Consider the following 15,071-nt stretch of genomic DNA (forward strand, 5'->3'; position numbering starts at 1 on the left):
GTTTTTTCTATATAGCTGCTTTTCTATATATAAAAAATAAAAACGGCTGTAATGGAATTAGTGCCTAATTAAAAAAAATTCAACAGGAAGCAAAAGTGGGCTAAGCAAAAAAAAAAAAAAAAAAAAACTACATTTGCAACATATCTTTTTGTTTACAAAGAAATATTAAAATAACAAAAATTGCTAGGTTATGTTTAGAGCTGGGCGATATGAATAATTGTCATCACACTGATCTGTGTTTCATGTGATTGCCGCGTGTGCATTCTTTGCAGCACGCATGTGTGCGTGAGTACAGCAGGTTTCCAGATTTTTACAGGAGAGTGCAGAGTGGGATAATTCATGCTACTCAATCATTTTTGACCTAGGGAAAAACCCTGAAGAGAAAAAACATCTCCACAGAACAGGACGAGTCCCAAACAAGTCAAGAAAATGAAGAGGAGCTTGTTATTAAAAAAGGTGCGACATCTGGTATGAGTTCTATCTGTATTATCTCCTCAAAATAAAGCACACAAAAGAATATTTTGAAAGCCAAAATATGTGCTCCTCATTATTTCGGTCATATATGTTTTTGAAAGAAGGGTTTATAATTATTTGATATATCTATCCTTAATGGTGCCTCAGATGTCTGCTTCAGTATGGAGCTTTTTATTTTGTTTGTCATTTTTTGTCAATCCGTTTCACCAGGGATGAACTGCTGAATATTCGGCAGAGCATACCTGATAATTTTTTACCAATGTTTGATTATTCAGACGTTTTAGTAGACATCTTAGTTAGAGGCGCAGCTGTGCTCTACAAGCGATCCAAAAGACTCACGTGAGGGAAGCGAGCTGGCATGCTTGTGAAGCTTCGTCAACAAGGCTTTAGGACTCCACTGCCGAGTATTCATCCGGTGAATGTCTGCTTCCTCGCCAACAAAACAGACAAACTGCTTCTGCTCCCTCAAACAAATAAGGACTTCTCTAACTCCGCTTCTCAGTGTTTCACAGAAACCTGGCTGAATGAAGCCATCCCGGAGAGTGCGCTTCATTTGCCGGGCTTCCAGCTGTTCAGAGCAGATCGCATTGCGGAATCATGAGGGAAAACGAGAGGTGGTAGAACATGCATTTACATCAAGGAAAGTTGGTGTACAAATGTAACAGCATTGAAGAAGATGTGCTGTCCTAATTTAGAAGCACTCCTCATCAACTGTAAGCATTTCTACTCACCACAAGAGTTTTCCTCATTCATTCTGGTGAGTGCTTATATCCTGCCACAAGCATGCGTGAACGTAGCTTTGCAACAGGTGGCTGATCACATCGCAGACACGGAGCAACGACACCCTGACTCACTTATTATTATTCTGGGAGATTTTAATAAAGCTAACCTCACCCGTGAATTGCCAAAATACAAACAACACATCACATGCCCCACCAAAGACAGAAATATAGTGGACCACTGCTACACCACTGTAAAGAATGCATATCACTCTGTCCCACGTGCAGCTTTAGGACTCTCTGATCACTGTCTGGTTCATCTTCTCCTGACCTACAAGCAGAAACTAAAATCAGCTAAGCCTGTAGTAAGGACTGTAAAGAGATGGACTAGTGAAGCAGAGCTGGAACTACAAGCCTGCTTTGACTGCACTGATTGGAGTGTTTTTGAAGCTGCAGCCACAGACCTGGATGAGCATATATCAGTTTCTGTGAGGATATTTGCATCCCTACTAGGACATTTTTTACCATTCAATAACGATAAACCATGGTTTACAGGAAAACTCGCACAGCTTTCTCATGCCAAAGAGGATGCTTACAGAAGTGGGGATAAGTTATTGTACAACCAGGCCAGCAACACACTTACTAAGGAAATCAGAGTGGCTACAACTATTTTTCAGCCGACAATCCTTCATCTGTGTGGAAAGGCCTGAAAAGCATCTCCAAGTACAAGACACCTCCCCCTCGCTCTGAAGAGTGTCAACTAATGGCTGATGAACTGAATGTGTTTTACTGCAGGTTTGAAAAGCCCAGTCTCACACCCCTCCTCTGCTCTGATCTTCACTTCACACACAAACACCTCCTGGAACCCCCATCCACCCTCGTCCTGCTACTCAGTCAGCACTTATGATCTGTGCGGAGGATGTGTGCCAGGTCCTTCGGAAACAAATGACTAGGAAAGCTTCAGGCCCAGACGGTGTTTCACCTGCCTCTCTGAAAGTCTGTGCTGACCAACTGGCCCCCATCTTCACATAGATGCTGTTTTAAATGCTGCTTTAAATGCTCTGCCATTATTCCGGTCCTCAAAAAACCCAAAATCACAGCACGTAATGATTACAGACCTGTCGCTCTCACGTCTGTGGTCATGAAGTCATTTGAGAGACTGGTTTTGGCCTACCTGAATGATATCACTGGACTGCTGCTTACTGAGCAAACAGGTCTGTGGATGATGCTGTCAATATGGGACTGCATTATATCCTGCAACATCTCGACAGACCTGGGACTTATGCAAAGAACCTATTTGTGGACTTCAGCTCAGCCTTCAATACCATCATGCCTGATCTTCTCTCAACCAAACTGACCCAGCTCTCCATGCCCACCCCAATCTGTCAATGGATCACCAGCTTTCTGACTGATAGGCAGCAGCTAGTGAGACTGGGGAAACTCACATCCAGGACCCTCACTATTAGCACTGGTGCTCCTCAGGGATGTGTTCTCTCTCCATTGCTCTTCTCCCTGTACACAAATGGCTGCACTGCAAAGGACCCTACTGTCATGCTCCTGAAGTCTGCAGGCCTCATCCACGATGGTGATGAGTCTGCATACAGATGGAAGGTTGAACAGCTGGCTGTCTGGTTGAATATATGTACCATTTTTGAGCTGAACATGCTCAAAACAGTGGAGATGATAGTGGACTTCAGGAGAAATCCTCCTGCACTCCCCCTCCTCACCATCCTCACCATCCTCATTCAGGTTCCTGGGCTCTACCATCTCTCAGCACCTTAAGTGAGACACCTACATAGACTCCATTGTGAAGAAGGCTCAGCAGAGGTTGTACTTCCTTTGCCAGCTGAGGAAGTTCAACCTGCCACTGGAGCTGCTGACTCCATTCTACTCAGCCTTCATTGAGTCTGTCCTGTTACATCTATAACTGTCTAGTTTGGTTCAACCACCAAATCAGACAGAAGGAAACTATAATGGACAGTCAGGACTGCTGAGAGAATTATTGGTGCCTCCCTACCCACCCTTCGAGACCTGTACATCTCCAGAGTGACCCCGCACACCCTGCCCACTCCCTTTTTGAACTGTTGCCCTCTGGCCAGTGCTACAGAGCACTGAGGGCCAGGACATCCAGGCATAAGAACAGTTTTTACCCTTGGCCATTTTCCACATGAACAATTAAACTGCCTCAGGACTCCCCCATAGTGCAATAATGTAAATACATATCTCATGTACATATGTAAATTCACATATTTAATTCAATAACTGTACATACCCCTACCTTGCACATACATTACCACTTGCACATTAGGACTGGGTGATATTTAAAAAAATATTTTAATGATAATAGCCTTAAAAAATATCACGATATCCGATTACATCATCAACCCCCCTGCTGAGGGTCGGTGATTTTTTTTTAGTTTATTGATTTTGCTTTAACAGTTTAATTCATGAAAACATAAACAAACTACATTTGTAAATTCTGTCAAATTGCACTTTAAACTAACTGAAAAAAGCAATAAAATAACGAAGTGATCAAAAAATCTTATATAACCACCTCACCAAATCCAAATATTTACTGTCTCCAACGGCTCCATTTGCCATCACGCATGCATCCATCAACGACACCAGGTGCAAAATTACTACTAGCCTACAGATTAAGAAATAAAGACAATTATAAATGTAAAGACAATAATATTTAAAATAAATAAGCCTAATAAATTCCCTTGTGTTCCCAAAATAATGCTGCCAAATGTGTGTTCTTATCAAATTTGTGATTGTGTTGGATTTTGGTAATAGCCTACTGTTAATGCTGCCTAAAGAACAGAAAACTCAATTTTAGGTTCAAGGTGAAGTGTCTTGTATTATTTTATGATTTATTCACTTTCATCTTTGTTTCTTTAATAGAAAGATATACAGTGCATCTGGAAAGTATTCACAGCGCTTCACTTTTTCCACATTTTGTTATGTTACAGCCTTATTCCAAAATGGATTAAATTCATTATTTTCCTAAATTCTACAAACAATACCCCATAATGACAATGTGAAAGAAGTTTGTTTGAAATCTTTGCAAATGTATAAAAAAAGAAATCACACGTACATAAGTATTCACAGCCTTTGCTCAATACTTTGTTGAAGCACCTTTGGCACCAATTACAGCCTCAAGTCTTTTTGAGTATGATGCTACAAGCTTGGCACACCTATTTTCGGGCAGTTTCTCCCATTCTTCTTTGCAGGACCTCTCAAGCTCCATCAGGTTGGATGAGAGCATCGGTGCAGAGCCATTTTCAGATCTCTCCAGAGATGTTCAATCGGGTTCAAGTGCTCTGGCTGGGCCACTCAAGGACATTCACAGAGTTGTCCCATAGCCACTCCTTTGTTATCTTGGCTGTGAGCTTAGGGTCGTTGTCCTGTTGGAAGATGAACCTTCGCCCCAGTCTGAGGTCCAGAGCGCTCTGGAGCAGGTTTTCATCAAGGATGTCTCTGTACATTGCTGCATTCATCTTTCCCTCGATCCTGACAAGTCTCCCAGTTCCTGCCGCTGAAAAACATCACCACAGCATGATGCTGCCACCACCATGCTTCACTGTAGGGATGGTATTGGCCAGGTGATGAGCCTGGTTTCCTCCAGACATGACGCTTGCCATTCAGGCCAAAGAGTTCAATCTTTGTTTAATCAGACCAGAGAATTTTGTTTCTCATGGTCTGAGAGTCCTTCAGGTGCCTTTTGGCAAACTCCAGGCGGGCTGTCATGTGGCTTTTACTGAGGAGTGGCTTCCTTCTGGCCACTCTACCATATAGGCCTGATTGGTGGAGTGTTGCAGAGATGGTTGTTCTTCTGGAAGGTTCTCCTCTCTCCACAGAGAAACGCTGGAGCTCTGTCAGAGTGACCATCGGGTTCTTGGTCACCTCCCTGACTAAGGCCCTTCTCCCCCGATCACTCAGTTTGGCTGGGCAGCCAGCTCTAGGAAGAGTCCTGGTGGTTCCAAACTTCTTCCATTTACGGATGATGGAGGCCACTGTGCTCATTGGGACCTTCAATGCTGCAGAAATTTTTCTGTACCCTTCCCCAGATCTGTGCCACGATACAATCCCGTCTCTGAGGTCTACAGACAATTCCTTGGACTTCATGGCTTGATTTGTGCTCTGACATGCACTGTTAACTGTGGGACCTTATATAGACAGGTGAGTGCCTTTCCAAATCATGTCCAATCAACTGAATTTACCACAGGTGGACTCCAATCAAGTTGTAGAAACATCTCAAGGATGATCAGTGGAAACAGGATGCACCTGAGCTCAATTTTGAGTGTCATGGCAAAGGCTGTGAATACTTATGTACATGTGATTTTTTTCATTTTTTATTTTTAATAAATTTGCAGAGATTTCAAACAAACTTCTTTCATGTTGTCATTATGGGGTATTGTTTGTAGAATTTTGAGGAAAATAATAAATTTAATCCATTTTGGAATAAGGCTATAACATAACAAAATGTGGAAAAAGTGAAGCACTGTGAATACTTTCCGGATGCACTGTAAAATGCATGGAAGTCTATGGAGAGTCCCCACAATGATATAAAAACAAGTCTAATCCTAATCCTAATCCCCTAATCCTACCCCTAAACCTAACCCTCACAGAAACCTTTTTGCATTTTAACATTTTCAAAAAAACATAGTTTAGTATGTTTACTAAGCCATTTCCCTTGTGGGTACCGCTGGCTGGGCCCCACAAGGTAGGTGATCTCAGGTTTTACTATCCTTGTGGGGACATTTGGTCCCCACAATGTAGCATAAACATGCGCGTGCGCGCACACACACGCACACACACACACAGAGAGAGAGAGAGAGAGAGAGAGAGAGATAAACACTTCACAAATTAAAAATACATAAACAGACAAATATTTTCACTGAAATCACTATCCCCTTCTGTCCTCTCATGTGTCTGTATTAAGAGTGTGTGTTTGTGATTCTTTTTAATTAATGCTCATTTGTCTTATTTAATTAAATAAAAAACCATTTAAATGTAATTAATTTCAACAAAAACTGACCACAATTTACTTTTTTGTACGTGACTTGAAATCGACAACACACAACACAATAATAAAGCAGTGTGCAGCAAAGTGAAAACTCATCCAAATAACAGTACATCAGTCTCTATGAATCATTTTAAGACAACACCAAAGAAATGAGTTTGTAACAGCAATGACACATTTATGACAAATTAAGTTAAGTTAGGAAACTCTGTGGCACAGGCTGATAGGTCACCGTGGTACGCCTTGCTACGTTAACTAATCAGAATCCCTTTTTCCACATCAAATTATATATAACCCGCCTACGCATCGTAGCAGAATGACACCTGCAGGAGAATGGTAACACGCAGCGTTTCTCAAGACTCCTACAGTCATCATTTTCGCTATTTTCTCCTTGTTTTCTCACCTCCATGCCTAATCTTGAGCTTCACACCCAGAAAGTCCCTTTTTCCTAGAAGATCGGGGAGCTGATCGAGTATCGTACAAGATCCAGGAACTCCTATCCGCAAACACACCAAAGGAAACATCCAAAGTAGATTTGGAACATATTTGGAAAAAGCTGGAAGACCTTGAGAATCGTAATCAGCGAAACAACGTCCAAATTGTTGGAATTCCTGAGCATAAGGAAGGCCGAGATATGGTAAAATTCCTAGACGAGCTCTTTCTGAGTGTCCTCAACAAAACAGGCCATAAGCTGGAAATCGAGCAAGCTCACAGGGTTCTGGCTTGGAGATCGGCTGAGGGAGGCCAAATTTCTGAAATCATCCGATAAAGAGCTCATGTTAAGCGAGGTGAGGAGTAAAGGAAGGCTTTCTTGGAAGAACCACAACATTTTCTTGTTCACAGACTTTGCAAATTAGACAAGAGAGAAACGTGATCAATTCAAGGAATGCAAGAAACACTTACATCAATGGTAGATCACTTTTGCACTGATGTTCCCGGCCAAATTGAGAATAGATACTAAGGATGACCGCAAAATATTTACATGCCCACAGCAAGCATTGTCCTTCATAGAGACAATGGGGTGAGTAAGCCATTTGGTGATTTTCATGTTGCTCCCAAGTGACCTTGACACACTGAACATTCACTTGACCGTCCGAGGAAGCTAGGTGCCTTTTTTGTTTCTTTTTTTGCTGGTTCTGCCTAGCAGCTGTAGTTTGTTTTGTGGAATAATACTCCTTCGGGACAGTTGTGGATGAATCTGCTCATTTTTTGTGCTTATGCGTCCTATTGGCTGGAGTTTGTTTTGTGGAGTATTTTTTGCAGGACATTGGAAGGATTAGGTCATCTGTTGCACTCATGAACAGCCAGCTCACTGAACATTCGTTTGACTGTTCAAGGAAATTGAACAGATTTTTTTTTTTTTTTTTTTGTACTGGTTCCGCTAGCGGCTGGAGTTTGTTTTGTGGAGGAACACACCTTCGAGACTTCGAACATGTAAATTAATCTACATGTTCTTTGTGTTTATTCTGCCGATTGGCTGAAGTTTGTTTTATAGATTATTTTCTGTTAAGTAATTCTGTCTCACAACATTTTTATAAAAACACCAGACTCAAGCAATCCGACGGCAAAGTTGTCACGGGGGCTATCGTAGGCATACATGGACTGTTTGAGTTTAGAGGGATGGATGCCGGTTGGCGCTGTCGTGCACGGGGTTAATGCGCACGTTTTTCTTTTTTCTGTTTGTTTGGTTTGGGGGGAAGTTTGGGGTTTGACTGCTGCACTAATGTTGGAATGTGGTCTTTATAATTTTATTTTTGACAAAAAATCAATTTTTTCTAATATGTCAAAATGTCAAATGTTAATTGTCTCTCTCCACGTGGAATGTGAATGGGTTGGGGCACCCCATAAAAAGAAGGAAGGTTATTTCTCTTCTTAAACGTAAGAAATATGATATAGTGTTTCTTCAATAAATGCATCTTTCCCTGCAGGAAGCTGAAAATTTTGTGAAGATATGGGGTGGGCATGTTTTCTTTAGTGCTGGCTCAAGTAAGAGCAGGGGAGTCATTGCACTGATAAGTAAACATCTACAATTCAAATGTCTCAAACAGATTAAAGATAAATGAGGAAGAGTCATTATTGTTTTAACAGAAATTCAGGGGCAAAGGTTGATTTTGGCTAATATTTACGCACCTAACGCTGATAATCAGGGCTTTTTTATAGATCTTGAAGGGATGTTGCAAGCCGTTGGCACCCCTCATGATATAATATTGGGAGGAGACTTTAATCTATTGATGGATTCAGTCCTTGATCACAGTGAAGCAAAAGTGTGTAAGTGTGAGCAACATTGATGCTTCACAGGATATGTAAATATCTTGGTCTTACAGATATTTGGAGACTTTTAAACCCATCTGGGAGGGAGTATAAAGTTTTTTCATCAGTCCATAAGATTTATTCTAGAATAGATTTTTTTTTTAATATACACTATATTGCCAAAAGTATTCGCTCATCTGCCTTTAGACGCATACGAACTTAAGTGACATCCCATTCTTAATCCATAGGGTTTAATATGACGTCGGCCCACCCTTTGCAGCTATAACAGCTTCAACTCTTCTGGGAAGGCTTTCCACAAGGTTTAGGAGTGTGTTTATGGGAATTTTTGACCATTCTTCCAGAAGCGCATTTGTGAGGTCAGACACTGATGTTGGACGTGAAGGCCTGGCTCGCAGTCTTCACTCTAATTCATCCCAAAGGTGCTCTGTCGGGTTGAGGTCAGGACTCTGTGCAGGCCAGTCAAGTTCTTCCACACCAAACTCGCTCATCCATGTCTTTATGGACCTTGCTTTGTGCACTGGTGTGCAGTCATGTTGGAACAGGAAGGGGCCATCCCCAAACTGTTCCCACAAAGTTGGGAGCATGGAATTGTCCAAAATCTCTTGGTATGCTGAAGCATTCAGAGTTCCTTTCACTGGAACTAAGGGGTCAAGCCCAGCTCCTGAAAAACAACCCCACACCATAATCCCCCCTCCACCAAACTTCACAGTTGGCACAATGCAGTCAGACAAGTACCGTTCTCCTGGCAACCGCCAAACCCAGACTCGTCCATCAGATTGCTAGATGGAGAAGCGTGATTCGTCACTCCAGAGAACGCGTCTCCACTGCTCTAGAGTCCAGTGGCGGCGTGCTTTACACCACTGCATCCGACGTTTTGCATTGCACTTGGTGATGTATGGCTTGGATGCAGCTGCTCGGCCATGGAAACCCATTCCATGAAGCTCTCTACGCACTGTTCTTGAGCTAATCTGAAGGCCACATGAACTTTGGAGGTCTGTAGCGATTGACTCTGCAGAAAGTTGGCGACCCTCTGCGCACTATGTGCCTCAGCATCCGCTGACCCCGCTCTGTCATTTTACATGGCCTACCACTTCGTGGCTGAGTTGCTGTCATTCCCAATCGCTTCCACTTTGTTATAATACCACTGACAGTTGACTGTGGAATATTTAGTAGCGAGGAAATTTCACGACTGGACTTGTTGCACAGGTGGCAGCCTATCACAGTACCACGCTGGAATTCACTGAGCTCCTGAGAGCGGCCCATTCTTTCACAAATGTTTGTAGAAGCAGTCTGCATGCCTAGGTGCTTCATTTTATACACCTGTGGCCATGGAAGTGATTGGAACATCTGAATTCAATTATTTGGATGGGTGAGCGAATACTTTTGGCAATATAGTGTATCTAAGTCCCTCATTTCTTCTATTGTTGATTGTTCAATTGGAAACATCTTAGTCTCAGATCAGGCCCTGGTGAGTTTAGAGGTGTTGCCACATATGGAGAAAAAGAAATCATATAGTTGGCGCGTTAATGTATCCCGTTTGCAAAATCCTGATTTCCAACAAATGTTAAAGGCTGTTTATATAGAGACCAACTGGTCCTCAGTATCCTCTGTGGCCGTGGCTTGGAAGGCACTTAAGGCAGTTCTTAGGGGTCGGATCAAACAGTATGCCTCATTCATCAAAAAATCCAAAGCACGAGAACTCATGGAGTTGGAAGTTAATATTAAAAGTGCCGAGGCAGAGCTGAAGCACGGAATGTCATCTGATGGCCTCGATTGAAATACAGATATAATACTATTTTGTCGCAGAAGGTGGAGTTTTGGTTATTTAGGGTAAGACAGTCATACTTTGAGTCGTGGGACAAGGCTATAACTTGTCTGAACAACATCCATTTTATATGAATTTTTATTTAATTTTCAATTCTATGTTGATGATTTATTTGTTACATATTTTTTTCAGTTTTTGTGATAGAGGCTGGGACTGCAGGATCGCCTCGCATCTTCACAGTTTTCATTGATTGTTTACTTATGCAATTGTTCTGTTTGTCATTGCAGGCACAGGACTGCTACTGGCCACCAATGAACTTGGCCAAAAACAAGATGTGTACTGCCTGATACAAAGAATTGGGCCCTTCACAGGGTCAGGGTGTTTGCAAGAACAGGTATTACCTTTTACTTTGTTTTTAGAGATAATTCATACATTCTTGCATTTAAATGAAACTGTAATCCATGCCACCATTTTATTTCTTGCGTTTGTTTCATAAAATTTGAAATTCAATTAAAATTCATTTAAATTAAAATTGTATTATTTTATACTGTTTATCGCACAGCCCTATGAAGTAGTAATTTCCAAAAATTTCTGATATTCATTTCCCCTAGACTGCCTCCTGAGCCTTCTCACCCAAAAAATAGTCAGCATGGAGGCTGAGATGAAGGAGATAAGGAAAACCTTAGTGGCCATGCATGAATTATATGCTCGTGCACTGGGTGATGGGATCGGTCATCGACTGGAGGATGTGAACCTTAACACATGTGACACTCTGGGGGAACACCTCACCCTTGAAGAACATATAAAAGAGGAGACCTTCAGGAAGTGGTGTGTTACATGTGAAATATCACTGAAATACATGTAAAATGCTATATATATATACATATATATATATATATATATATAATGTATATATATATACACACACACACTACCAGTCACAAGTTTTGAAACACTTGAACAAAATGTTTCTCATGATCTTAAAAATCTTTTGATCTGAAGGCATATGCTTAAATGTTTGAAATTAGTTTTGTAGACAAAAATATAATTGTGCCACCATATTAATTTATTTCATTACAAAACTAAAATTTATTTAAAAAAAGGTTTTTGAAATGGATGACTTGGACCGAATAATTAAGAAAAGCAGCCAAAAGTGCCCAACATAGATGGGAACTCCTTCAATACTGTTTAAAAAGCATCCCAGGGTGATACCTCAAGAAGTTGGTTGAGAAAATGTCAAGAGTACATGTCTGCAAATTCTAGGCACAGGGTGACTACTTTGAAGATGCTAAAATATAACACAGTTTGGATTTTGTCTAGTCACAGTATAATTCCCATAGTTCCATTTATGTTATTCCATAGTTTTGATGACTTTACTATTATTCTAAAATGTGAAGAAAAAAATTATAATAAAGAATGAGTAAGTGTTTCAAAACTTTTCACCGGTAGTGTATATGTATGTATATATGAACATTTAAAATGAACTTTTTGGTATTTTTTGTAATCACTTAATGTACATTTTTTGAACAATAATTTTTTGTTTTGCAGACCCAACATTTGAGTCTTCTTGGAGGGCCAAATCCAGGAGAGAACACCCGCAGGGTGATGCGTACAGTGGCCTCCTACAATGTCTGGAAGGAGTTCAGCTTAAAGCGGAAAAAGGGCAAGAGACCACTGCTGAATATGAATATTATAAATGTTATAAAAAGTGAGTGCAAATATTCAAGTAAATCAAAAGACATCTACAACTTTTGAAATTGTTGCTACACAAAACTTACTATTACAGGTTTTCATTTCACAGAGGCAGTGGTGATGTCCAGTCCAGGAATGCAGCAAGCAAAAGTTGAGGACATTGTGGGGGACACCCTAAAACATGCTCCAGTAAGGTGAAACATGTAAGCTTTCTTTCTAGAGCCATTTCAACCACTGTGCCTCTGAATTGGTTTTGAAACTGTCTCCACTAGTTGGGTTTCAGCAGTTCCACAGTCTGGCTGACTGTAGGGGTTCAGTCCCTGGCAGAAGCTGCCAATGATGGATCATGTCCTTAAGCCCCATTCACACATGCAGTGACAGCTGCTAAACAGACATGGCCACACTGCATTTTTGTATCGACATTGGGCATTTAAAAACAAAAACGTATCGGTTGACCAATAGACATGACTGATCTTGGTTGGTTCTTAAAAACATAAGGGTGTGTATACTTTTTTTAGCCACTGTACATCTTTGATGTTGTGTACCCCAATGGTCTCCTCAACAACAACTGTCACATTAAAAGTAGTTCACCCAAAAATTTAAATTCGGTCATCATTTACTCACCCTCATGTTGTTCCAAACCCATATGACTTTTGTTCATCTTGGGAACACATGAAGATATTTGAAGAAAGTTTTCAGCCGTTTGTGTTCATACAATGGTGGGTAATGGTGACCAAAACTTTGAGGCCCTAAAAAAAACATTGTAAACAACAGTGCAATCCATGTGACACATGTGGTTTAATCCAAATCTTCTTAGGCGATTTGATTCCTTTGGGTTCGGAAAAAACAAAACAAAAATGAAGTCTTTATTCGCACTTCCACTCAGCTCTCTAATGTCAATTAAAACACGCATTAGAGAGGTAAGAGGAAGTGAAGATATTTGATGAATTTTAGTTTTTTATCTCACACAAAGCTATCAAATCGCTTAAGAAGATTTGGATTAAACCGCCGGACTCACATGGATTACACTGATGATGCCTTTATATCTATTTTGGAGCCTCAAAGTTTTGGTCACCATTACCCATTATTGTATGGACACAAATGGCTGAAAACTTTCTACAAATATTCTTTTTGGGTGGACTGTTCCTTTAATGACACAAACACAGACAAGCAGTAATACTAGGGCTGATATAATTATGAATTTAGTCTTACATTTGACATACAAATAGCAATTAACAATGATTAGTTCATGCCACCTTCACTGTCTAATACAAACAAGCCTATACACAAACATCAATAAAAATAGGCCTACGTGATTTGAAAATTTGACCAATAATATTTTAAATAGTAAAATATTTCAAATATTTCCTTTTTTTTTTTTTTTATCATATTACCTATTTATTTAATGATTATTTGATTTATATTGATGATGAGTCAGTTTGATTAAACCAGTGAGCCTTCATTTCACATAAGACTTTTGAGTTTCTGAGTGCATGTGACAAGAGTGATAATTTAATATAATCCTCATTGAGTTTCCATAGAAATAAGCAGCTCATCTCCTCTTTTATAATTATAATTATATATTTTGCACATATACAGTGAAATTCTTTTTTTTTCACATATCCCAGCTAAACTGGGGTCAGAGTGCAGGGTCAGCCATGATGTGGCGCCCCTGGAGCAGATAGGGTCAAGGGCCTTGCTCAAGGGCCCAAAAGTGACATCTTGGCAGTGCTGGGGATTGAACCCCTGACCTTCTGATCAGTAACCCAGAGCCTTAACCGCTGAGCCACCACTACCCCCCTCTTCAGTATCACTGTGTCTCATAAACCTCAATGGCCCAGAATGTTTGCAACACAAATGCTGAATTATGTGCGTTTATATACTATTGTGTAAATATGGTACAATCCTGATTGAACAGAAGCATTTGAATGGAGATATTGTTATTTATGTTTGTACAACTAAAATTTACTTATTTACTTATTTTTAGCAGCAGGAGCAGCCACAGGAGGAAGACAGTGACAAGACAGTTGTACTGTTTGGGGAAGAAGAATATATATATATATATATATATTACCACTGGTTACATTTTTATTTATTTAATTATTTTTATTGTTTCTTTTGTGAATTATTCATGTTAAATTTCCGTGTGAAAAAATATTTATTGTGTGATATCTGATGTCTATTTGTCTTTTGGAAATGTGTAAATGTTAAAATGTGAGTAAAATGTCATGTGTTTTCCACTATTTAGAAACAAATGTTTGTGAATTGGAAATTGTTTCCATAATCTCCACATGATAGAAGTATAAACTGGAAAGACGCAGGTGGTTGCTTTAAGTTAGTTTTGAATTTCAGCCTACTGAACTGATAATGAGCTTAATATGATTAATCATCAATTAAACATGTAATGTAAAACCCATGAGTTAACATAGTAGTCCTAAGTGAAATAAAAGGTAAATTCTGTATTGTGGGGGCTCCAGCCTGAGACCCACCCACCCTGGCCGCGAGAGGTGGGATGCTGCATGGAAAAAGTGTCACAGGTATGTGGCCACATACTGTATACTGCATTTAAACATAATGGGTAATGAAAATATGGTCGTTGCAACGTACACAACACGTCCCTGCTGCGTACAGCAATAATGTCATCACAACGATTAACCGTGCGTTCAGACCAGAGGAGGCGAGATCGGCAAAATTCGCTCTGGCTGCTTTGCAACGCTATCGAAGATTCATGGATGCTCTGGCGTAGTTGAAAGAGGCGGCAACATTTGTTTGGAATGCTTGGTTTTGTGAACTATGTTTAATGGGGCCGCAAAACATCCAGACAATTCGACCGGTATCTTTTTGCCGACCTATCACAAGTAGCGTATATCCTCATGAAATCGTTTAAATGTGAAAGTAAGAAATCGATCGATGGCAGAAAGTAATTAAATATAAATATGAATGTTTCCTATAAATAGTGTTGCACTTATTATCAAATTCATGTCACTATGGATCATCGAGAGGTTGTTGCATTGGCTGTTCTGGTTTACTTGTGGAGAAGACATTGAAGAACGCTCTGGGTTCACAAGATTCTCCAAGGCCGTCAGCAGCTCGGGAAATATCACTGGCTGGTGCAGGAGTTGCG

At 40.3% G+C, this 15,071-nt stretch overlaps 2 protein-coding genes across 2 annotated transcripts in view; one reads left to right on the forward strand and one right to left on the reverse strand.

The window, feature by feature from the left end:
* Window positions 1-15,071, reverse strand: part of LOC127440833 (gastrula zinc finger protein XlCGF7.1-like) — a 226,766-nt gene that overhangs the window by 113,572 nt on the left and 98,123 nt on the right. The window lies entirely within an intron of this gene.
* LOC127440906 (uncharacterized) overlaps window positions 1-15,071 on the forward strand; it is a 126,683-nt gene that overhangs the window by 31,229 nt on the left and 80,383 nt on the right. The gene's annotated exons all lie outside the window — the stretch shown is intronic.

This window comes from Myxocyprinus asiaticus, chromosome 5, assembly GCF_019703515.2.
Source record: "Myxocyprinus asiaticus isolate MX2 ecotype Aquarium Trade chromosome 5, UBuf_Myxa_2, whole genome shotgun sequence".
Lineage (NCBI taxonomy): Eukaryota > Metazoa > Chordata > Actinopteri > Cypriniformes > Catostomidae > Myxocyprinus > Myxocyprinus asiaticus.